We start from the raw sequence: 22,168 nt of genomic DNA on the forward strand, positions 1-22,168 counted from the left end.
GAAAGCACGGTTTTCCTCTTGGTTCCGTTTGGGTTCCTGTTGGGCCGTCTGAGAGCCAGCAAGGCAGGAGGATGGAGAACAACCTGGCCAGGAGCAAGAGGCCATCCAAAGCTCTCGCTGCGTCCAGCCGATGTCCGGCAGGACCAGGCCCCACAGACAAGACCGTGCAGAGGTGCCCTCTGTCCCCAGCGGGTCATGCTTGCTTCGTGTGAAACCCAGAGCTCTGGAACAAGAGGCCTGAGGAATTCCTGAGTTCCTTCAGACCCTTTCACGATCCAGGGCCTCAAGACTCCCCTTCTGGTCTCCATAACAGACAAAAACCCCAAACCAAGCCATCCAAGCTGGGATGCTTCAGAGGGAAGGTGCTGGAGTTAGATAGTCATTGAATTTAGATCCTATTTCTCCTGCTGAGTACTCGAGGAACCCCGAACACATTACTTTGACCTCTCAGAGCTTCACTTTTCTCATCTGAAAAAGAATAGGGATGTTGTACCAATTTGGGGTCAGGGTAAATTGAGATAAGTCAGATCCTTCATAGAAAAATCATCCTCTCTGATATCTAGTAAGTGCTTAATAAATATGATGTTGCTATCATTGCTTCAAAAATACCAGCTAAGAGCCAGGCATGGTAGTGCATGCCTGTAATCCCCTAGGCTCAGGAGGCTGAGACAGGAGGACGCGAGTTCCAAGCCAGCCTCAGCAAAAGTGAGGTGGTCAGCAACTCAGTGGGACCCTGTCTCTAAATAAAATACAAAATAGAGCTGGCTCAGTAGTGCCCCTGAGTTCAGTCTCTGATACCAAACAAACAAACAAAACCCAGCTAGCTCATACACAAGGATGGGAACATGGTTGAGATTCTTGGTTGCCTCTGATTTACATGTAAAAGCCTTTGTCCGCTTCTTCTCTTCCCTCCCCGACTCCCCGCACACTGTCCCTGCTCGGGCACCTGGCCCCTGCCACTCTCTGAACTGATTTCAGAGACAGCCTCTTCCTTCACTGGTTCCTAGACTCTTCCCTGAGGACAGTGGCCTTCCTATCTCAGTAGCCTTGTTAGTGTCTGGGTCCTCAATGGAGAGCTCCTTTCCACTGTATCCTGAGCAGAGTTCTTGCCTTAACTTGGCAACTTAAAAAAAAAAAAAAAAAAAAAAGAAAGAAAGAAAAGAAAAAAAAATCAAGTATTGATTTCATGGGCTGAGATCTTTGAAGATTTTCAAAGTCTCAGAACCACTTTCCAGTCAGACAAGTTCAAAGAAGGAATTCATCCACTGGCTTCTTCGGCGCTCAGACATCATTTCCACTTCAGTCAGGAGAGGCTGGGGAAGGATTACTCACTGGGGAGCTTCTGCCTCTTCACAAACCATCTGATATCACAGGACTGGAACTTCCCCAGGTGCTCCCACCCCACAGCACCACGAGTGCCAGGAATAGAAAACTTCCCCTCCTTTTGGGCTCAGAGTGGACCCAATTCTTGCTCCTACTGTGAAGGACCATGAGGCCAAGAACGGTAAGCTGGCTGCCACCACCAGAACCTGCTCGGGGAAATCTAGTGACATTCCCCAGAAGCTCCTTTCGGAGTGGAGAGGCTTGGGATACTGTGAGACCAAGAGGCCCTGAGCATCAAAGTCAAGGCAGCATCTCTAGGGGGGCCTCCCTCCCTGGGACTGACTCTCTCTCTCTCTCTCTCTCTCTCTCTCCAATTCCCTCTTGTCTTATGTAACTAGTTGCAAATTTATCCTCATGTTTTTAAGGCAGATTTGGTACCACCTGAATGTAATGAAGTCATGTCATTTAATGATGGTACAGAGTCTCCGTATGGACACAAAAATAAAAATAAGAAACAATGAACAGTTTAAAAGACTCCGTCCACAGTCCATTAATTGAGAGAACACTACATAAAGCATTCTTTAATGAAACCATTTTTTTGTGCTGAAGCAATAGTTCATGGCCTGTTCTGGGCCTCTGGCTAGAAAACTTCATGACCAGGCTACGATTCCAAACCAGCCAGGAGACAGGGGGTGAGACCACGGGTCAGAACACACAGAGGCAGGCATGGAAAACTCCAGAGACCTGGCTTCTGGATGTGAACCCGTGGGGGACAGGCAGCCTGTTCTACACAGAGGAGTTGCCGATCATCCCTGCTCAATGGGAAGGGCACAATTTATTTCCCTCCCTTCCGGGCCAAGTAAGACTCAAATTATTTTACAAGTTTTTCTGAGAGTCACATAAAAATAATCAAGTCACACTATAAAAATGAGTATTTGCAGATCTTACAAACAAATAGAAGCGATCCTCGTGGCTGTTCTGAAATGAGGGCATTTAGGCAATGCCAGGAACTAGAGATTGGAGCAGTGACGGATCAGGCCCTGATGCCCAAAATAAATGACCTGCCCCAGGAGCTCTGGCCTGGGAGGGAGGAACCCAAGTTCCCAGAAGGGACAGCGCTGCCATAGCCAAACAGTACAAGCCGTTTGCTCTCAATTATCCACCCCCTGGATAATTTTAGGAAAATTCATTCTGTAAATTACAGATTTTTTTTTTTTGACACTTAACTCAGAAAAAAAAAAAAAAGTTGTCTAACAGTGATTTCATGTCCAAGTAAACCTGTCATCTAACTCTTAGACTTTTCTTTCCCTTCTTACAAGGGGAAGGGAGGACATGTTCCAAGACATTTTCCAAGAGAAAATAAATTCCCAAAGTTGAAAGATCTGAGTTTGCAAGTTTGGTTAAAATGCTGAATTTAAGAAGGGGGTTCTCAAGTTGACCAAGTGCTTTCCCCCGCTCCCTTCCCCATGAACTTGCCAGCCCCACAGGCTGTGACTCAGAGACTGTGCAAGCCCCAGCCCCGTCTCGTAAACACAGCCTTCCCGGGCCGCCCCATGTTCTAGATTCTCTGCTAACTCAGTGCAACTCAGGGCCGGGGCAAATAAGGTAAGGACACCATTCGAGTCCAGCTTCTGAGGCTGTGCTTTTCTCTGCTGAAGTTTAGGTAGAGGCCCCAAAGGCTGTTTTCTCTATTGTCTCCAACTAAACTGCTGACATCGAAGTATGAACACTTGGCAGGATTACAAACTCCAACAATAAGCAAACTGCACGAGGAGACTGTTTTCTGTGGCTTTTCTGTGGCTTTCTTTTTTGTACCTTGTGATGTTCCAGAAAGCCGTGGGTGCCTTGTTCAAGGCCACTCCCAGGCCATCAGTGGCCACAGGGTGGCCCTTGTGGTCACCTGCATGGTTGGTTAATGCCAGGAAGAGGCAGGGGTGCTGGATTGGAGAGCAGCACTGGCAGTCCCGGGAGCACAGTCAGAAATCGGGGTCCTCCTTCTCCTAGGATGCTCTGCTACCAACTCACCTGCTGTGGGAGCTGTGACTGGAATGTATTATCAGGATGGTCACAAGAAAACCCTTGTGTGAATGGAGAGGCACGCAGCAAAGGTGAGAAGTCTCCATCTCTCCTTTTTGACGCCTTCTCTCTCAAGGGTGGAGGGTTGACCTGTTTGGACTCTGCCTGCCTGAACATTCATGCATTCACCCAACACCGAAGCCTCCTCTCTCCCTCCCTGGTCTGTTGTCCCCCCACACCTGGACCCCTGTGATCCTGATCTTTTTCTCTTTCAGAGCCCACTCGTCATGTGTACTACTTCCCCTGGGCTCTGTCATCACTCAGCGGCAGCCACATTACACACAGTTGCTCCTGTACCAACTCTCCCAGGGAACATAGGCATCGATCTGTTTCCTTCTCCAGATGTGTTATCCAAGAAGTGACTTTCGTACAGAAGATCAGGGTTGGGTACCTCGAGAGGGCCGGAGTAAGTAGGATCAGAATACAGCTCAAGGGGATTTGAGTGATGGAAGTGATTAAGTGGCTTCTGTGACAGGGAAGGGCAGGCAGGACTGGGGTGGCTTCCTGGAGGACCTGAATTGACTTTCCTCTCAGGTCTGGCCGACGTGTCACCCGGCTCTTATCAGTTTCTCCACTTGGCAGCTCCTGTGTCTCTGACAGCCCTGGGCCACACGTCCTGATAGCTCTCCATCAAGAGAAGAGATGTCTCTTTCTCAGAGTCTCTGGTGAAAGACTTGAATCCAATGCCACCTCTGGGCCAATCACTCCCGCCTGAAGGTCTGCCCAGTGTTCTCCTTTTCTGTTGCCACCGAGACACATCATCACATGTGCAATGGCTTAAAGCAGGACACACGTCTTATCTTGTGGTTCTGAAGGTCAAAAGTCTGTAGTTTTCACCAGACTAAAATCTAGGTGTCAGTGGGCTCTGTTCCTTTCTGCAGGCTCAAGGGGAGAATCTGTTTATTTGCTCTTTCAGTTTGTTGACAGAATTCAGTTTCTCGTGATTGTAGGACTGAAGTCCCAGTTTTTCTCGCTGGCTTTCATTGGTGGGTCGTTTCCAGCTTCTAAAGGCACATGTATGCCTTAGTTAATGGCCCCTTTCTTCACCTTCAAAGCCAATCATGGCGGGTCAGGTCTTTCTCATGATTCAAATTTCTCCTGCTTCTTTTTCTGTTATTGAACTTCTCCCTCCTGTTCCACTTTAAGGGTTCATGTGCCTACTTTGGGCCCACTTAGATAATCCAAGATAACCTCCCCACCCTAAAGTCTACAATCCTAATCACATCATCAACGTCTGTTTGGCCATGTAATGGCCATGTATATGTAAATGAGAAAGTTCTGGAAATGGAAATGAGTTTGTGTAACATATCCTCAAGTTCTGAGGATAGAGCGTCACCAGCTTTTGGGGGGCGGCAATTACATGGGCAACCACAGCCAGGGTTTGGTCACCTATATACCTGTGTAGCCAGAACATGGGCTGATGTGACTGACGGCACCCATAGAGCTGCGTGGAAGGAGGAGGAAAGGGAAGGTCCCTAATAAAAGACAGGAAGCCATTAGCAGAAAAGTTCAGTACAAGCCAAGTTAGAGCTTATTACACATTCTAAGTCACTGCTCAAAGGTATTTGCAGGCTCTTTAGATAGGAACTTTAATAGTTCTAATGACAAGTGCCTTAAACATTTTTTAATGAATAATAAATAAATGAGAGGGCTGGAAGCAGATCAAGGTTACCAAGTTTCCCATCGCCAAGCACTAGAACTTTATGGGCTTTTTAACCATAAAAGGAAACTGAAATTATTATTCCTAAGACTTTAGCCCAAGGAATTATGCTCACATATGGCACAGGGGACAGTCAGGAAAGAGGAAGGGGACTAGGATCTGACTCAAGATTCAGGTACCTGGGTAGATCAGGGGCTGAGCTGAGGAGGTATAGCCAGAGAGGTTAAATATAGGATTGTGAGATGGAACCTGGACTGTTAGTTAGGACATATTGGATATGGTTGAAACCCCCGTATCTGGTCACACAACCTTGGGTTAATCCCACCTTGAGTTTGTTTAGTCTCCGGGGAAAGGAGAGAGACCACTGAGGATGCTGATGAGGTGACAGTCGCCCAATCCCCACTCCACACCCATGCCTGACACCCATAGCCAACTAGAGCCCTCCTTCCATTCAGTCTTACTTGTGACCACTCTCGGACAGCCACCACTACTAATTGGCCAAGTCTAACACATATTAAAATCACTCCGTCATTCTGAGGGTGGATGATTTCTAAGGTGCTTTCCACATTGAACATTTCATATCATGAGGTTCTCATACGGAGCAACTACTTAGGATTAAAAGAGACCTGTTTAAGTTTCTGTTTAAACTCCTGTGTCTGGCAGGGTACAGTGGCATATGCCTATAGCCCCCGTGACTTGGGGGACTGAGACAGGAGGATAGCAAGTTCGAGCCCAGCCTCAGCAACTTAGTCTGTTTCAAAATCCCTGGGTTCAATCTCCAGGATCACACAAAACAGAGAAATCCCTCCATCTGGATGACGGTGAAGTAGGCTGGTGGGAAAGGCAAAGAGAGTTGGAACAGCCTTCATGGTTTAATCTCAGCACTCAAGGACAGCTTCAGTAGGAAATCAAATCAGAAACCAAAATGAATTTCTCTTCTCAACCCTAAGTCTTGAAATGACATGTCCTAGCTTCACAAATGTCGATTCTAATCCTTGAGGGACAGAAAATGGTTTCGAGATGATATAGATAAGTAATCCGGGTTTTGTTTTGTATTATTGGGGGCAGGAATAGATGGTACAGATAAATTGAGACATTTTGCAGGTTGGTTCTCTAGAAACACTGGAACAGAGATTAGCAAACAGGAAATCGATCGGGGCACCTTCTCAGGATTAGCACCTGTGGAAGAAAGGAAGGAAGCAGAATTGGTCTGAGGGTAAAACTGGGCCTTGGCTTCAAGCAAAGGTCTCGGCTGTCTGCAGAGGGAGCTCAGAAGCAGGGCTGGCCTTTGAGAAATGACCCAAGTCCACCCATTGGAGGTCAGACCTTCTCTACCTCATTGACCAGTCATTGGATGGAGATGGACGCTGTCCTTCATAAAAGGCAACAGCAGAGGGCTGTTAGTCAGCAGCAGACCCCAAAGTCCTTCGTCCTGCAGGAGCCACATACCCAGGAAGAGAAGCAAATGGGATCTTGTACTTGCCATTATCTCTTTGGGTGACCAGTAGTACCCGTCAGCACTACTTTCTTCTGTCCATTGACCTTCCAGATGCCATCCTCTGTGTCTCCTTGTACAGTCTATAGCTTCTGCAGGTATTGACCCATGGCCAGTTTTCTGTTGATGCTCAGTAACAGAAATGACAAGAGTAGGAGATAGGCTGGTGCAGAGAGTTTGTTCTGGTGGATAAACATTCTGAGTTATTCCATGGTGATTTCTAGTTAAAAAAAAAAATGATGGGCAAATGATATATTGTATGTAAGTTTTGTAGACAAAATATCTTAGTCTGCTAGTGCTACTATAACAAAAGGCCACAAACTGAGTGGCCTCATCAAAAGAAGCTTCTATTCAGCCAGGCACAGTGGCGCACGCCTGTAATCCCAGCAGTTTGGGAGGCTAACACAGGAGGATGGCGAGTTCAAAGCCAGCCTCAGCAAAAGCCAGCCTCAGCAATTTAGCAAGGCCCTGAGCAACTCAGTGAGACCTTGTCTCTAAATAAAATACAAAAAAGGACTGGGGATGTGGATCAGTAGTTAAATGTCCCTGGGTTCAATCCCTAGTACCAAAAATCAAAAAGAAGTCTATTTTCTCCACAATCTGGAGGCTAGAGCCCAAGATCAAAATGTTGGCAGTTGTGGTTTTTCCTGAAGGCTCTCTCCTTGGCTTATGGATGGATGAAGTTTGGCTGTGTTTGCATGCCGTTTTTGTCTCTATCCTTGTGTATCCCTCGTGCCTTCCTCTTCTTATAAGGACACCAGTCCTACTGGATTAGGTTCCCACCCTTATGACGTCATCTAACCTTATTAGCTCTTCAAAGGCTCCTATAGAGTTGCAGTGGTTAGGACTTCAACCTTCAAAAATTTGGGAAGAACACAGTCAAGTCCATAACACACAGCGTTGTCCTCTGAACACACTGCCCATGAACCTATGGATGAATGAATGATAACATGCAAGATTCATTCTTGGCTGCCACCAAAAAAATGGGCCCTGAATTTTTTAACTCCTTTTATTTTTGCCACCTTGTTCAGATCTCACTCTTTACATTGGAATTCAGAAAACGAAAGATTTCAAAGAAAAAGAAAAATCATCATATTCTTAATACTCACTAAAAATGTTAAAACAATTAACATAATTCCTTCCCATCTTTTTCTCTCTGCTACCTGTGAATGTCTTTGAAGGATTGGAGCATATTATCAGCACGATTATCTAGCTTTATGTTTTTTTCCTTCTTATTATCGGAGCAGTGCTCCATGTTAAAAGGAAAACAACAGAGTCGTAATTTTCATTGTCTGGTATTGTATTTTGGACACTACCGCACCAACTATTTGCATGTCAATATTTACTTGAATGTCTGGCTTCCCGATATTTTGCGTTTTTCATATCATTTCTTTTCTCTCTCTTCCTTTCCATTTTTTTTTTTTAATTTTTCTTTTAGGCCCAGTTGGAGCCTTTCTGAAATAAAGACTTCCCTGGCATCCCGGGAACATGGTAACTGTGACTTCCTTGGCTTTTATTCAATGGGTTTTCTACATTATTTGTTTAACCCCACCTTTCCTGTGCTCTTTCTTGTACGACTGTTGAGTTGCTTTTTTTTTTTTTTTTTTTTTTTTGTTCCAAGCCTGTTTCTATGTATGATTGGAAGCCCCTTGAGAACAAAGACAGAAACTTGTATTTATTGCTCCTCGCTCATGGTTGATGTTGGTTGATGGATTGATCAGTTTGCCGGTGGGTTTGCTATTTTGTGAAAATTAAGACTCAATCCCCAGTTGTCTGTGGAAATCACTCCCCCCCCCCCCGCCCCACTACTCAGCCTTTGGAGGGTACTGGTTTGTGACATTTCCGCAGCAGGACTAAATTGGATGCATTGTGTTCCTTTGTGTTCCCCTGACTTCCCCAGTCTGTGTGCCTTGACAGCAGGATGGTTCTATTATGTTATATCCTATTGTGTTTTCATAATGGCTTAATTACTGTGTATGGGCTTCTGACGGAGAACTGGGGAGATGGTAAATCCTATAAATAAAATGCATATCAGTGACATTCATCTGCTGCCAGATTTAGTTGGGTCTACATGGCACAGGTTCCCATTAAAATTCAAAGTGTTGTCAAATATATGTTATAGGTAAAGAAATCTATTTTAAATTCCTTCAGAAAGTGAATTAAGCTTCAGTCAAAACATATTCTGGGAAGAGTCACTTTGATGTTCTGATAGACTGTAGAGCAGCCAATCTCAAGGTGTTTTCTCTCTATGAAATGGAAGGCCGCACCAACACCTGGAGACTTCCGAAGAAGACAGTCTCTTTTGTGTCGCAATTCGGACAAGCGAAAACCTTAGCTCATCCTTGCTACCAAGTGATCGATATTTAGAATGTATGCAAAACCGGATCGGATTCATTAGCATTGCTGTAAATGGCCAACAGACAAAACTCAAATGACTTTCAGTATTTAAACTAGAAAGGGAAGGAAGGAGGGCTGGAGAAAGCACCAAGGGAGGAAGGAGCGAATGCCTATGTACGTCTCCATAGTACCAGTGAAATCTACCATTTCATCTGTTCTTCTTTCAAAGCTTAATACACTTTAATTTTCAGGCTAAAATAACAATCACAACAACAAGTACAGTTGAAAGGATAATGATCAGGAGGGTTGGGGAACAACATTTTGACACTGTTGCTGTGATTCAACTATTTTGGGGGGAGAATATCTGGCGATGCCTTAAATGATTTTATTTTTATCTTTAAAAATAAACGGAGAAGCAAAATAACTCTCCCCTCCCAAAGCCTGACTCCATCCCATACCCCACCCTGGAAATTCAGACTGCCACCCCAAGGTGAGGGGATCGGGAAGGAGGTTCAGGAAGGGGACAAGTGGGACACGTGTCACATGCTTTAAAGAAATTACTTTTATGTTTGAACAGATCTTTCTGATGCGTGAACACATCTGCATTCCTGGTCGCATGGGACAGTGGGGGGCCATTTCCGGACACCTAGCATGAACAGGAGTGATGTAATAAAGATGTGGATAATTCAAAGAAAGGAGAAAAGGTCACTTCACTTCTCTACAGCAGTCAGCTGAGAGCCATGTTGGGCCATGATGGATCCAATATGTCTCGTCGGTCCTTTATTTCAGGACGCAGGTGCAGATGTCAACTCCAAGCTTCCGTGTTCTCCTGGAGGAAGGAAGGGCCCTTGCCAGGATGGAGGAAAAGGAGAAGCCAGGGAAGATTCAGAATGAGGATGAGAACAGGCAGCTGCGTAGGAAGGGCTCTCGCTGCAGGCCTGGGCCTTTTCCTCCTGAACAAGAGCTAGGACAGAAACAAACCCTTGAGGAGCCTGTGGCTGGTCCTGTTGGGGGAGGTGGCAGTGAAGTATTTGCCCAGCATGCAAAATTTAAGGAGATACCCAAAACTCAGATACTCAAAATAAAATCTCTTTTTGGGTAATAGTTTTACAAAAATTAATATGGATGCAAAAATCAACCTTAAGCAAAATATCAGACTTTTAAGTAAAGACATCTAATCCTACAGATAGGCACCTGAACCTAACTCACCCTATGCTACCTCAACCTTGGGATTTGCTGTCCATCTTGGATAAATCTAAAGATACTCTTTCATTAGTTGTAATGGAACCACCATTTGACTCGATTATCCCACTCCTTGGCATATACCCAAAGGACTTAAAATCAGCATACTATAGTGACATAGCCATACCAATGTTTATAGCAGCTTAATTCACAAGAGCTAAACTATGGAACCAACCTAGATGCCCTCCAACATATGAATCAATCAATTAAAAATGTGTTGTATATACACAGTGGAATAATACTCAGCCATAAAGAAGAATGAAAATATGGCATTTCAAGTCAATGAATGGAAATGGAGACTATCATGCTAAGTGAAATAAGGTGATCCCAATAAACTAAAGGCCAGATATTCTCTTTGATGTGTGGATGCTACAATAAGGGGGGTGGGGAGAGTAGAAGTACTTTAGATAAAGGGGATTGAAAGGAAGGGAGGGGGAATGGGAATAGGAAAATCAGTACAATGAATCAGACATAACTTTCCTATGTTCATATATGAATGCACGACCACATCATGTACAACCACAGGAATGGGAAGTTATGCTCCATGCATGTATGATATGTCAACATACCTTCTACTATCATGCATAACTACAAAGAACAAATGAAAAAAAATTCAAAAAAAGCACACCTGGGTTCTAACCCCAGTACTGCCAAAAAGAAGGGGGAAAAAAGAGAAGAAAAAAATAAATCTCATGGACACAGAAAAAAGTTTAAAAAAAAAAAAGATATTCTTCCATTTAAAACAAAACAAAACAAAAACCTCAGTCACAACAAAGTACATATATTAATTAGCTTGATTTAGCCATTTTGTCATATATACATATTTTTCAAAACATCCCATTTTTACTGGATAATTTTTATTTGTCAAAAATAGGTGGTGGTGGTGGGGGACCTCCAGAACCAGGAACATGCACAGAAAACTCTATCTAGAGTTTAGTTCTAGACTCTTAGGATCTATGAATCTCTTGCAAGGCTCAATCTACCTCTAAAATCATCTAGAAATTTGTGATTTTTCTAAACCCCCATGTCCAAGACAATGTGACTAGCAAACACATCTTAGGGGAAATGTAGTAATAAAAGGAAGGAGAAATAAGCAAGAGAAAAGAGAAAATTAGTACAAGTTGGAACATGGGGGTGACAGAAGGTGGGTCCCACCATCTCCATCACCAAGAGTACTACCTTAAAAATTAGGCAAGTAATCATGATAAGTCCTCTGACCTAAATTAACATACAATGGATTAATATCAATTAGCTTCAGAGTCAACGTTTAAAGAGGAAAACTTTATCCAAGAAAATCAAGGTTTGTTGAGGCTCTAGGGTGTTTGAAAACAAGCTGATGAGTTTGGATTGGACTCTGGAAAAGATGGCTTTGTTAGAAGGAATGTTGGTTTGCCTTCCAATCACACAGTCCTTGAGTAGGAAACATTCATGGATCTAAAGAAAAGATGAGTCAGGAAAAATGAAAATATTTGTTTAGGTGATAGGATTGTATCACCTTTGTCTTGATCTTGGATTTCTATTTTTATAGTAATATTTGTTATGGAAAAAAAAAGAATGTGTTCCTAAAGATTGGCCAGGCATGGAAGCACAGGAAAAGGAAAATAACAAAGGCAAACATGGACCGAATCACTGGGAAACCGTGTCTCTCCTTATTACTTCTGCTGTGAAATAAACTAAGCTCAAATTTAAAGGCTTAAACCCACCACCATCGTATGAGTCCATCTCTCAGGAATTTGGACTGGACATAACAGAGATGACTTGTCACTGATCCATGAAGTCCAAGCCTCAGGTGGCAAGAGCTGAAGGTTGGGCTGACCCAACAGCTGGGAGCTGGAAACATCTGGAAGCTTCTTCACTCACATGCCTGCCCTGAGCTGGGATGATTCCAAAAGCAGGACCACTCATCAGAGTGTCTGTATGTGGCCTCTCCGTGATGTGTGTGGCTTGGTCCCCTCATAGCATGTGGCCTCGGGGTAGACAGATTCTTCCCACTGGAGTTCAGGGCTCCAAGCACAGGGGCTCTGATGGACAAGGCAAACACGGCACAGCCTTTACCACTCAGCCTTGGAAGGGACGCAATGTCATTTCTGCCATATCTAGTGGCCCAAGTGGTCCCAAGCCTACCCAGATTCCTAGGTAAAGGAACAGAAGGAGTTCTGGCTGCCATGTTTGGAAGATGCCATCTGCTGGGGTGTCCAAGTTCAAGAGCACCATTCATTTGACCAGGTGGCAGGGGGAGCACCTCCGCCCCTCAGGGACTTGTGCAGTTTAACATGAGAACCCCATAGCTGGCTCTCCTTATTCTGAGGCTCTGATAATTCAGCTTTTTGCTCATTTTCCTAGGAGGAATAGAGAGAACATACGAGTTCCCATGGTAGTTCTGTTTCTCCTTGTACCCGAGGAAACCGGCTCGCTCTTTAAAGCATCATTCTTTCCATAGGATGGTCTGCCTGAGTCACTGTGGCACCCTCCCCTGGTCCCTGAGTGACATCCATTCTGGAATGACCAGGCTCTGGCCAGCTCCTGTCCCACCGTCACAGTGCCCTGATCAGTGCTTCTTCGTGGGGCTGCCTGGGGGTGCCAGCCAACCTCCCAACCATGACTCTGGACACTAGAGGAATCACTGTTTCCTCTTTGAAACCAAGAATGAGGTAAAGGGGTCTAAGTCAAAGCAGGGGAGAGGAAGCCATGAAACAAAATGGGGACCTAAAGAGAAAAGAGGAGCCACAGACTGGGAGGAGGACAAAGGCATCAAAGAGCAAAGGAGACCTTCAAGTAACAAAGCATGGAAAAACCTAGGTCAAGAGGTGTGTTTCCTAGACAGGCCATGCTCAGTCACGATTTCCCCAGTCCCAAATCCCACTGACCTAAGGTGGTAATTAGCTGGGTTGAGGGGACACAATCACTTCTGAAGGCTGTCCGCCTTTCTGTCTCCATGTCACCTTCCTGACTTAATCCCAAGGGTTTACGGAGAATGAGTCCCAAGGACTGAGCCCATTGATGTGTCACCAAAAACTCAGCAGGTTATAGCCCTGGCTGGTCCTGGTGGCTTCCAGACATCAGATTTATCCCATAGTGACCCTAGTCTTCCTCCATGAATGGATCATTTATTTAACAATGGTGGCAGGCAGGGCTTACCAGGTATCAGGCACTGTCCTGAGTATTTGGCAAATATTTGCTCAGTTAATCCTCCACAAAGGAGGTCCTCTATTCTCTGTATTCTACAGCTGAGGAAACTGAGATAGGTTAGATACTTGATTGCTCAAAGCCAACCAGGCTGGCTCCAGATTCACTGTGTGCAGTCACTCGGCTGTGAGTCTGGCACAGCTGGGGAGGCAAGGGGCCAGGCACAGAGGAAAGGAGGGACAACGAGATGCCCCGGACACAGGTGCACCTGCGTGGTTGTGGCTGGGGTGAGGGTCAGCCCATACACCCACAGGACTCCTGAAGCTCCTCTGCTCCCTGCAGTCTGTGAGTCTCTCCTACTCCACCAGTTTCCCTCCCGTGTGCCACTGAGCAGAGGATCCAAGGTCACTCACTGCAGTCATTCCCAAACCTGCTGGTAGACTAAGAACCTCCCTACTGTGCTCCTAAGACTCAGTCTTCATAGGTGACTTTGACTGTGGGAGACGGGGACTTGCAGGGTAGAGTTCAGCTGCCAGATTAAATATAGAATGTCCAGAGCAGCCTGCAGCAGGGCCCCGGAGATCCAGGCCAACTGACTCGCGTGGCCTGCCCTGCGGCTACAGAAGGCGTGGCGCCTCAGTGAAGCCATTAATTGGCAAGCAGGGAGGTTAGGGAAGGCCATTAGGTGGAATCCCGCCAGCCAAGCCCACCGCCCACGCCCGGAACAGGCCCAGCGACCTGCCAGCATTGTAGTCACGACACCCCAATCGGAATAGGGACAGAGCAGAGCCGCCTTCCACTCCCGGAACAGGCCCAGAGAGCCGCCAGCGTGGTAGACACGTCACCCCAATTGGAGTAGGGGCACAGCCGCCGCCCGCACCTGCAAGGGAGACTTTTCAAGTATACAAGAGCAACATAAATAAATAGGGGGTGAATTTCAAAACACAACAGTTGCACCAAGCAGAAAGAAACGCGAGCAGTATGAAAAGACAAGGAAAGAAAGGACCACAAGCAATGCAGGTCAACTCAACTTTAGAAGAGGTAATAGCTGCAACAGATGGAATATCAGATAAAGAGTTCAGGATATATATGCTTCAGATGATCTGGAGTCTCAAGGAAGACATGAGACAGCAAAATCAGACAATGAAAGATGACATTGACAAACAAATCCAGGAAGTAAAAGATCAATTTCACAGGGAGATAGAGGTAATAAAAAACAAACAAATTGAAATTCTAGAAATGCAGGAAACAATAAACCAACTTAAAAACTCAATTGAGAATACTACCAGCAGAGTAGATCACTTAGAAGAGAGAACATCAGACAATGAAGACAAAGTATTTCAACTGGAAAAGAACATAGACAGCTCAGCAAGTCTGCTAAGAAACCATGAGCAGAACATCCAAGAAATATGGGACAATATCAAAAGACCAAATTTAAGAGTCATTGGGATACAGGAAGGCACAGAGCTCCATTCCAAAGGAATAAACAGTCTATTCAGTGAAATAATACGAGAAAACTTCCCAGAATTGAAGATTGAGACAGAATCCCAAATCCTAGAAGCCTACAGGACGCCGAATGTGCAAAATCATAAGAGATCCACACCTAGACACATTATAATGAAGATGTCCAACATACAGAATAAGGAGAGAATTTTAAAAGCTGCAAGAGAAAGAAAGCAGATTACATTTAGGGGTAAACCAATCAGGATAACAGCTGATCTCTCAACACAGACTCTGAAAGCTAGAAGATCCTGGAATAACATATTTCAAACACTGAAAGACAATGGGCTCCAACCAAGAATCGTGTATCCGGCGAAATTAAGCTTCAGGTTAGAAGATGAAATTAAAACCTTCCACAATAAACAAAAGTTAAAAGAATTCGCAGCTAGAAAACCATCTCTTCAAAAAATCCTTGGAAAAACATTACAGGAAGAGGAAATGGAAAACAACATTGAAAACCAACAATGGGAGGTAGGACAGTAAAGGGGGGAAAGTAGTCAAAGTGGATAACAAATCAGGTTTAGTAACATCAATAAACAAATATGGATAGAAGAACAAACCATATCTCAATAATAACCCTAAATGTTAATGGCTTAAAGTCACCAATTAAGAGACACAGGCTAGTAGAATGGATCAAAAAACAAGACCCAACAATATGCTGTCTACAGGAGACGCATTTGATAGGAAAAGATATACATAGACTGAAGGTGAAAGGTTGGGAAAAATCATATCACTCATATGGACCGCGGAAACAAGCAGGAGTGTCCATACTCATATCTAATAAAATAGATTTCAAGCCAAAGCTAATCAAAAGGGATATAGAAGGACACTTCATACTGCTCAAGGGAACCATACACCAACAAGACATAACAATCATAAATATATATGCCCCAAATAATGGTGCAGCTGTATTCATCAAGCAAACTCTTCTCAAGTTCAAGAGTCTAATAGACCAACATACAATAATCATGGGAGACTTCAACACACCTCTCTCACCACTGGACAGATCTTCCAAACAAAAGTTAAATAAGGAAACTATAGAACTCAATAACACAATTAACAACCTAGACTTAATTGACATATATAGACTATACCACCCAACATCAAGTAGCTACACTTTTTTCTCAGCAGCACATGGAACCTTCTCAAAAATAGACCATATACTATGTCACAGGGCAACTCTTAGACAATACAAAGGGGTAGAGATAATACCATGCATCTTATCTGATCATAATGGAATGAAACTGAAAATCAATGATAAAAGAAGAAAGGAAAAAGCAAGCATCACCTGGAGAATGAACAATAGGTTGCTGAGTGATCAATGGGTTTTAGAAGACATCAAGGAGGAAATTAAAAAATTCCTAGAGTTAAATGAAAACACAGACACAACATATCGGAATCTATGGGACACATTGAAAGCAGTTCTAAGAGGAAAATTCATTGCTTGGAGTTCATTCCTCAAAAAAAGAAAAAACCAACAAATAAATGATCTCATACTTCATCTCAAAATCCTAGAAAAAGAAGAGCAAAACAACAGCAAAAGAAGTAGAAGGCAAGAAATAATTAAAATCAGAGCTGAAATTAATGAAATTGAAACAAAAGAAACAATTGAAAAAATTGACAAAACTAAAAGCTGGTTCTTTGAAAAAATAAATAAAATTGACAGACCCTTAGCCATGCTAACGAAGAGAAGAAGAGAGAGAACCCAAATTACTAGCATACGGGATGAAAAAGGCAATATCACAACAGACACTTCAGAAATACAGAAGATAATCAGAAATTACTTTGAATCCTTATACTCCAATAAAATAGAAGATAGTGAAGGCATAGATAAATTCCTTGAGTCCTATGATCTGCCCAGATTGAGCCAGGAGGATATAGGCAACCTAAACAGACCAATAACAATAGAGGAAATAGAAGAAACCATCAAAAGACTACCAACTAAGAAAAGCCCAGGACCGGATGGGTATACAGCAGAGTTTTACAAAACCTTTAAAGAGGAACTAACACCAATACTTTTCAAGCTATTTCAGGAAATAGAAAAAGAGGGAGAACTTCCAAATTCATTCTACGAGGCCAACATCACCCTGATTCCGAAACCAGACAAAGACACATCAAAGAAGGAAAACTACAGACCAATATCTCTAATGAACCTTGACGCAAAAATCCTCAATAAAATTCTGGCGAATCGGATTCAAATACATATCAAAAAAATTATACATCATGATCAAGTAGGATTCATCCCTGGGATGCAAGGCTGGTTTAATATACGGAAATCAATAAATGTTATTCACCACATCAATAGACTTAAAAATAAGAACCATATGATCATCTCAATAGATGCAGAAAAAGCATTCGACAAAGTACAGCATCCCTTTATGTTCAAAACGCTAGAAAAATTAGGGATAACAGGATCATACCTCAACATTGTAAAAGCAATCTATGATAAGCCACAGGCCAGCATCATTCTGAATGGAGAAAAATTGAAGGCATTCCCTCTAAGATCTGGTACAAGACAGGGATGCCCTCTCTCACCACTTCTGTTCAACATAGTCCTCGAAACACTGGCCAGAGCAATTAGACAGTCAAAAGAAATTAAAGGCATAAAAATAGGAAAAGAAGAACTTAAATTATCACTATTTGCAGATGATATGATTCTATACCTAGCAGACCCAAAAGGGTCTACAAAGAAGCTATTAGAGCTAATAAATGAATTCAGCAAAGTGGCAGGATATAAGATCAACACGCATAAATCAAAGGCATTCCTGTATATCAGCGACAAATCCTCTGAAACGGAAATGAGGACAACTACTCCATTCACAATATCCCCCCAAAAAATAAAATACTTGGGAATCAACCTAACAAAAGAGGTGAAAGATTTATACAATGAAAATTACAGAACCCTAAAGAAAGACATAGAAGAAGACCTTAGAAGATGGAAAAACATACCCTGCTCATGGATAGGCAGAACTAACATCATCAAAATGGCGATATTACCAAAAGTTCTCTATAAGTTCAATGCAATGCCAATCAAAATCCCAACAGCATATCTTGTAGAAATAGATAAAAGAATCATGAAATTCATATGGAATAATAAAAGACCCAGAATAGCAAAAACAATACTAAGCAGGAAGTGTGAATCAGGCGGTATAGCGATACCAGACTTCAAACTATACTACAGAGCAATAGTAACAAAAACAGCATGGTACTGGTACCAAAACAGGCGGGTGGACCAATGGTACAGAATAGAGGACACAGTAACCAATCCACAAAACTACAACTATCTTATTTTTTATAAAGGGGCTAAAAGCATGCAATGGAGGAAGGATAGCATCTTCAACAAATGGTGCTGGGAAAACTGGAAATCCATTTGCACCAAAATGAATCTGAATCCCTATCTCTCGCCATGCACAAAAGTTAACTCAAAATGGATCAAGGAGCTTGATATTAAATCAGAGACACGGCATCTGATAGAAGAAAAAGTTGGTTATGATCTACACGCTGTGGGATCGGGCCCCAAATTCCTCAATAGGACACCCATAGCGCTAGAGTTAACAAATAGAATCAACAAATGGGACTTACTCAAACTAAAAAGTTTTTTCTCAGCAAAAGAAACAATAAGAGAGATAAATAGGGAGCCTACATCCTGGGAACAAATCTTTACTCCACACACTTCAGATAGAGCCCTAATAACCAGAATATACAAAGAACTCAAAAAATTAGACAATAAGATAACAAATAACCCAATCAATAAATGGGCCAAGGACCTGAACAGACACTTCTCAGAGGAGGACATACAATCAATCAACAAGTACATGAAAAAATGCTCACCATCGCTAGCAGTCAGAGAAATGCAAATCAAAACTACCCTAAGATACCATCTCACTCCAGTAAGACTGGCAGCCATTAGGAAGTCAAACAACAATAAGTGCTGGAGAGGATGCGGGGAAAAGGGCACTCTTGTTCATTGCTGGTGGGACTGCAAATTGGTGCAGCCAATTTGGAAAGCAGTATGGAGATTTCTCGGAAAGCTGGGAATGGAACCACCATTTGACCCAGCTATTCCCCTTCTCGGTCTATTCCCTAAAGCCCTAACAAGAGCATGCTACAGGGACACTGCTACATCGATGTTCATAGCAGCTCAATTCACGATAGCAAGACTGTGGAACCAGCCTAGATGCCCTTCAATAGATGAATGGATAAAAAAAATGTGGCATTTATACACTATGGAGTATTACTCTGCATTAAAAAATGACAAAATTATAGAATTTGGAGGGAAATGGATGGCATTAGAGCAGATTATGCTAAGTGAAGCTAGTCAATCTTTAAAAAACAAATACCAAATGACTCCTTTGATATAAGGGGTGTAAACAAGGACAGGGTAGGGACGAAGAGCTTGAGAAGAATATTTACAGTAAACAGGGATGAGAGGTGGGAGGGAAAGGGAGTGAGAAGGGAAATTGCATGGAAATGGAAGGCGATCCTCAGGGTTATACAAAATGTCATATAAGAGGTAAGGAGGGGTAAGTCAAGAGAATACAAATGGAAGACATGATTTACAGTAGAAGGGGTAGAGAGAGAAAAGGGGAGGGGAGGGGAGGGGGGATAGTAGACAATAGGACAGACAGCAGAATACATCAGACACTTGAAAGGCAATATGTCAATCAATGGAAGGGTAACTGATGTGATACAGCAATTTGTATACGGGGTAAAAGCGGGAGTTCATAATCCACTTGAATCAAACCGTGTAATATGATGTATTAAGAACTATGTAATGTTATGAACGACCAATAAAAAAAAAATATAGAATGTCCAGTTAAATTCAAATGTGAGATTAAAACAATTCATTTGTAATATGATTGTGTTTCATTGCAGACCTTGGAGACATATTTATATCTAAAAAACTCTAACTTACTGTACATTCTACATTTTTTTTTTTTTGGTACTAAGGATTAAACCTGGGAGTGCATTACCACTGAGTTACATCTCCAGACCTTTCACCATTGCATTTTGACACAGGGTCTCATTAAGTTGCAGAGGCTAGCCTTGAACTTGTGGTTCTCCTGCTTCAGCCTCCCTAGTCACTGGTATTGCAGGTGTGCATTCTGCAGTTTCATTTGCTAAATCCAGCAACCTTAAACGTGGGCTTCGGAAAACCTCCAAGATGCTGAGTGGGGAGGCAGGTAGGCCCTGCCTGGCAGTCTGAGTGGTGACAGATGTGGGGTGGCTCCCTGGGGACATAGGAGAGCTGGCCCATTCATCAGGCAAAGCAATGTTCTACAGTCCAAACAGAGGCCATTCTGTGGCATGTCAGAGACCAGGAGAAAAATATAAATGCTCATGTCTTTGGTGTTGTGCCAAAGGCTCACGTGACTGGCCACACTTTGCATGAAGTCCCCTTTCCCACACTTTTTTTTTTTTTTTTTGAAAAATGTCGAACCTGCAGGAAAAAATTGCATGATAATACAAAGAATACCCATCTCTATCACATCTGCGGCTCTCTCTTTCCCATTGTCCACACACACACACACATCTGTATTAGTTTGTCAGATGAACCATTTGAGAGTTTGTGTCAGATGGCGGACACTTCATGCCTAAATACTTCAGCATGTAACGCCTAGGAACAAGGGCGTCCTCTTCCCTGAACACAATCCCATGACCACACTCAGGAAATGAAAAGATTAATACCATATTATCATCCAATTTGAAGTCCATGCTCAAATTCCTCCAGTTGCTCCAACCATGTATATGTGAGTGTATCCTTTTGTGCAAATCCAAATCTCGCCAGGGATACCCAATGCATGTAATCGTCATGTTTCTTGGGTCTCCATTAATCCAGTACACTGCAGGCAACGGGCAAGAGGATTGGCGTGCCTTATCTAATTTTCCCCCTGTGAGGTAGAGGTTATCTCCTTTTACAAATAAGGAAACTGAAGCTTATTCAGGTTAAGTAACTTACCCAGGGTCACAGGGCTAGTAAATGGCATGGCCAGTCTATGAACCCAACCCTGACTCCAAAGCCCTCTTTCCTTTCCACTGTGCTGTCTGAGCTCTGTCTCCAAGGGATGGTATCGAAAAATCATGCTGAATTTGGAATCTGAGAAGTCTTCCAGGAGGCAGAGAATGTTCTTTAGGATGCAGAGGAGTTTGAGAGAAAGCCAATCCTGGTAGATAGGGAGGCGGCACTGTGCCAAGGTAAGAAAGCCTTGTAGACCTGGGTTCAGCTTTGGAGCCTCTGGTTCCCAACTGTGTTCCCTTAGCCTTTCTAGAATCTTTCCTTTCCCACCTGTAACACAAGAGCAATAAGAGTGACTTCACTGGGTTATTGTGGGAAGTCTATTAAATATTTACATTAAGACCTTAGCACTGAGCCAAACTGGCACATGCTAGGTATTCAATAACTGGCAGTTACCACTACAATCAGGTGATAGGAATAGAAGCCCGAGAGTTGGGCTGACAGAGCCACAGGCTGGGCAGCCAACGCAGAGAGCACGTGTGGGTACTCAACACGCAAGAAGGGGTGCAGCTGTGGGGACCTGGGGGGTTCCATTTACATTGCTAGAGCCCAGTGAGAAGAGATCAGCTTCTAACTACATCTCCTTCAGGAGGAAGACAGGAAGGAATTCAGGTGGAGAGACTCTGCTGTGCCCACGCCCACCAGAGAGGCAGACAGGGGATGGGGATCCTTCTCCGTGTTTTCCAGTTGGACTCCTGGGTATGCAGAAGCCCGTCGCCTTGGGAAAGGTAGGAGCTTTGGACAGCTGAGACATACGCAGGTTTTCATGGGCTGAATGATGTTTCCCTAGAACTCACATGGCGAAGTCCTGACCCCCAATACTTTAGAGTGTGACTGTGTTTGGAGGTAGGGCCTTTGAATCTGACTGAGTTCAAATGGGATTGTTGGGGTGGTCCCCAGCCCATTCTGATGGTGTTCCAGGAAGAGATTAGGATAGAGAGATATTAAATATGTGTCCCCACAGAAGAAAGGGCATGTGAGGACACAGCAAGAAGGCAGCCATCTGCCAGCCTAGGAGGGAGGCCTCTGGAGAAGCCAACCCGGACACACCTCACTCTCATACTTCCAGCTTCCAGAACTATAAAGAATACATGTCTGTTTTTCCAACCTCCCTGTCTGTGGCACTTTGTGATGGTGGCCCTAGTGGACTAATCACTAGTCCTCACATTCCCCGAGGAAGAGGTGACCTAGTAAAAGAAAGGCACATTGAGACAGAGGTTGGCACAGCCCCTCAGGAGGGATGTGTGGAGCAGGGCTCTGCAGGGGGTGGGGGATCGTAATAGCAGGCCTCTGAGCCAAGACTCCAAACGCTGGAGGGTTATCATCACCCTCTGCTACTCCAACCCCCACTGGGCAGAGGCAGGAGACAGGCCAGCTTGGCAGACCACCTGCA

Source organism: Urocitellus parryii, chromosome 2 (assembly GCF_045843805.1).
Source record: "Urocitellus parryii isolate mUroPar1 chromosome 2, mUroPar1.hap1, whole genome shotgun sequence".
Classification (NCBI taxonomy): Eukaryota; Metazoa; Chordata; class Mammalia; order Rodentia; family Sciuridae; genus Urocitellus; species Urocitellus parryii.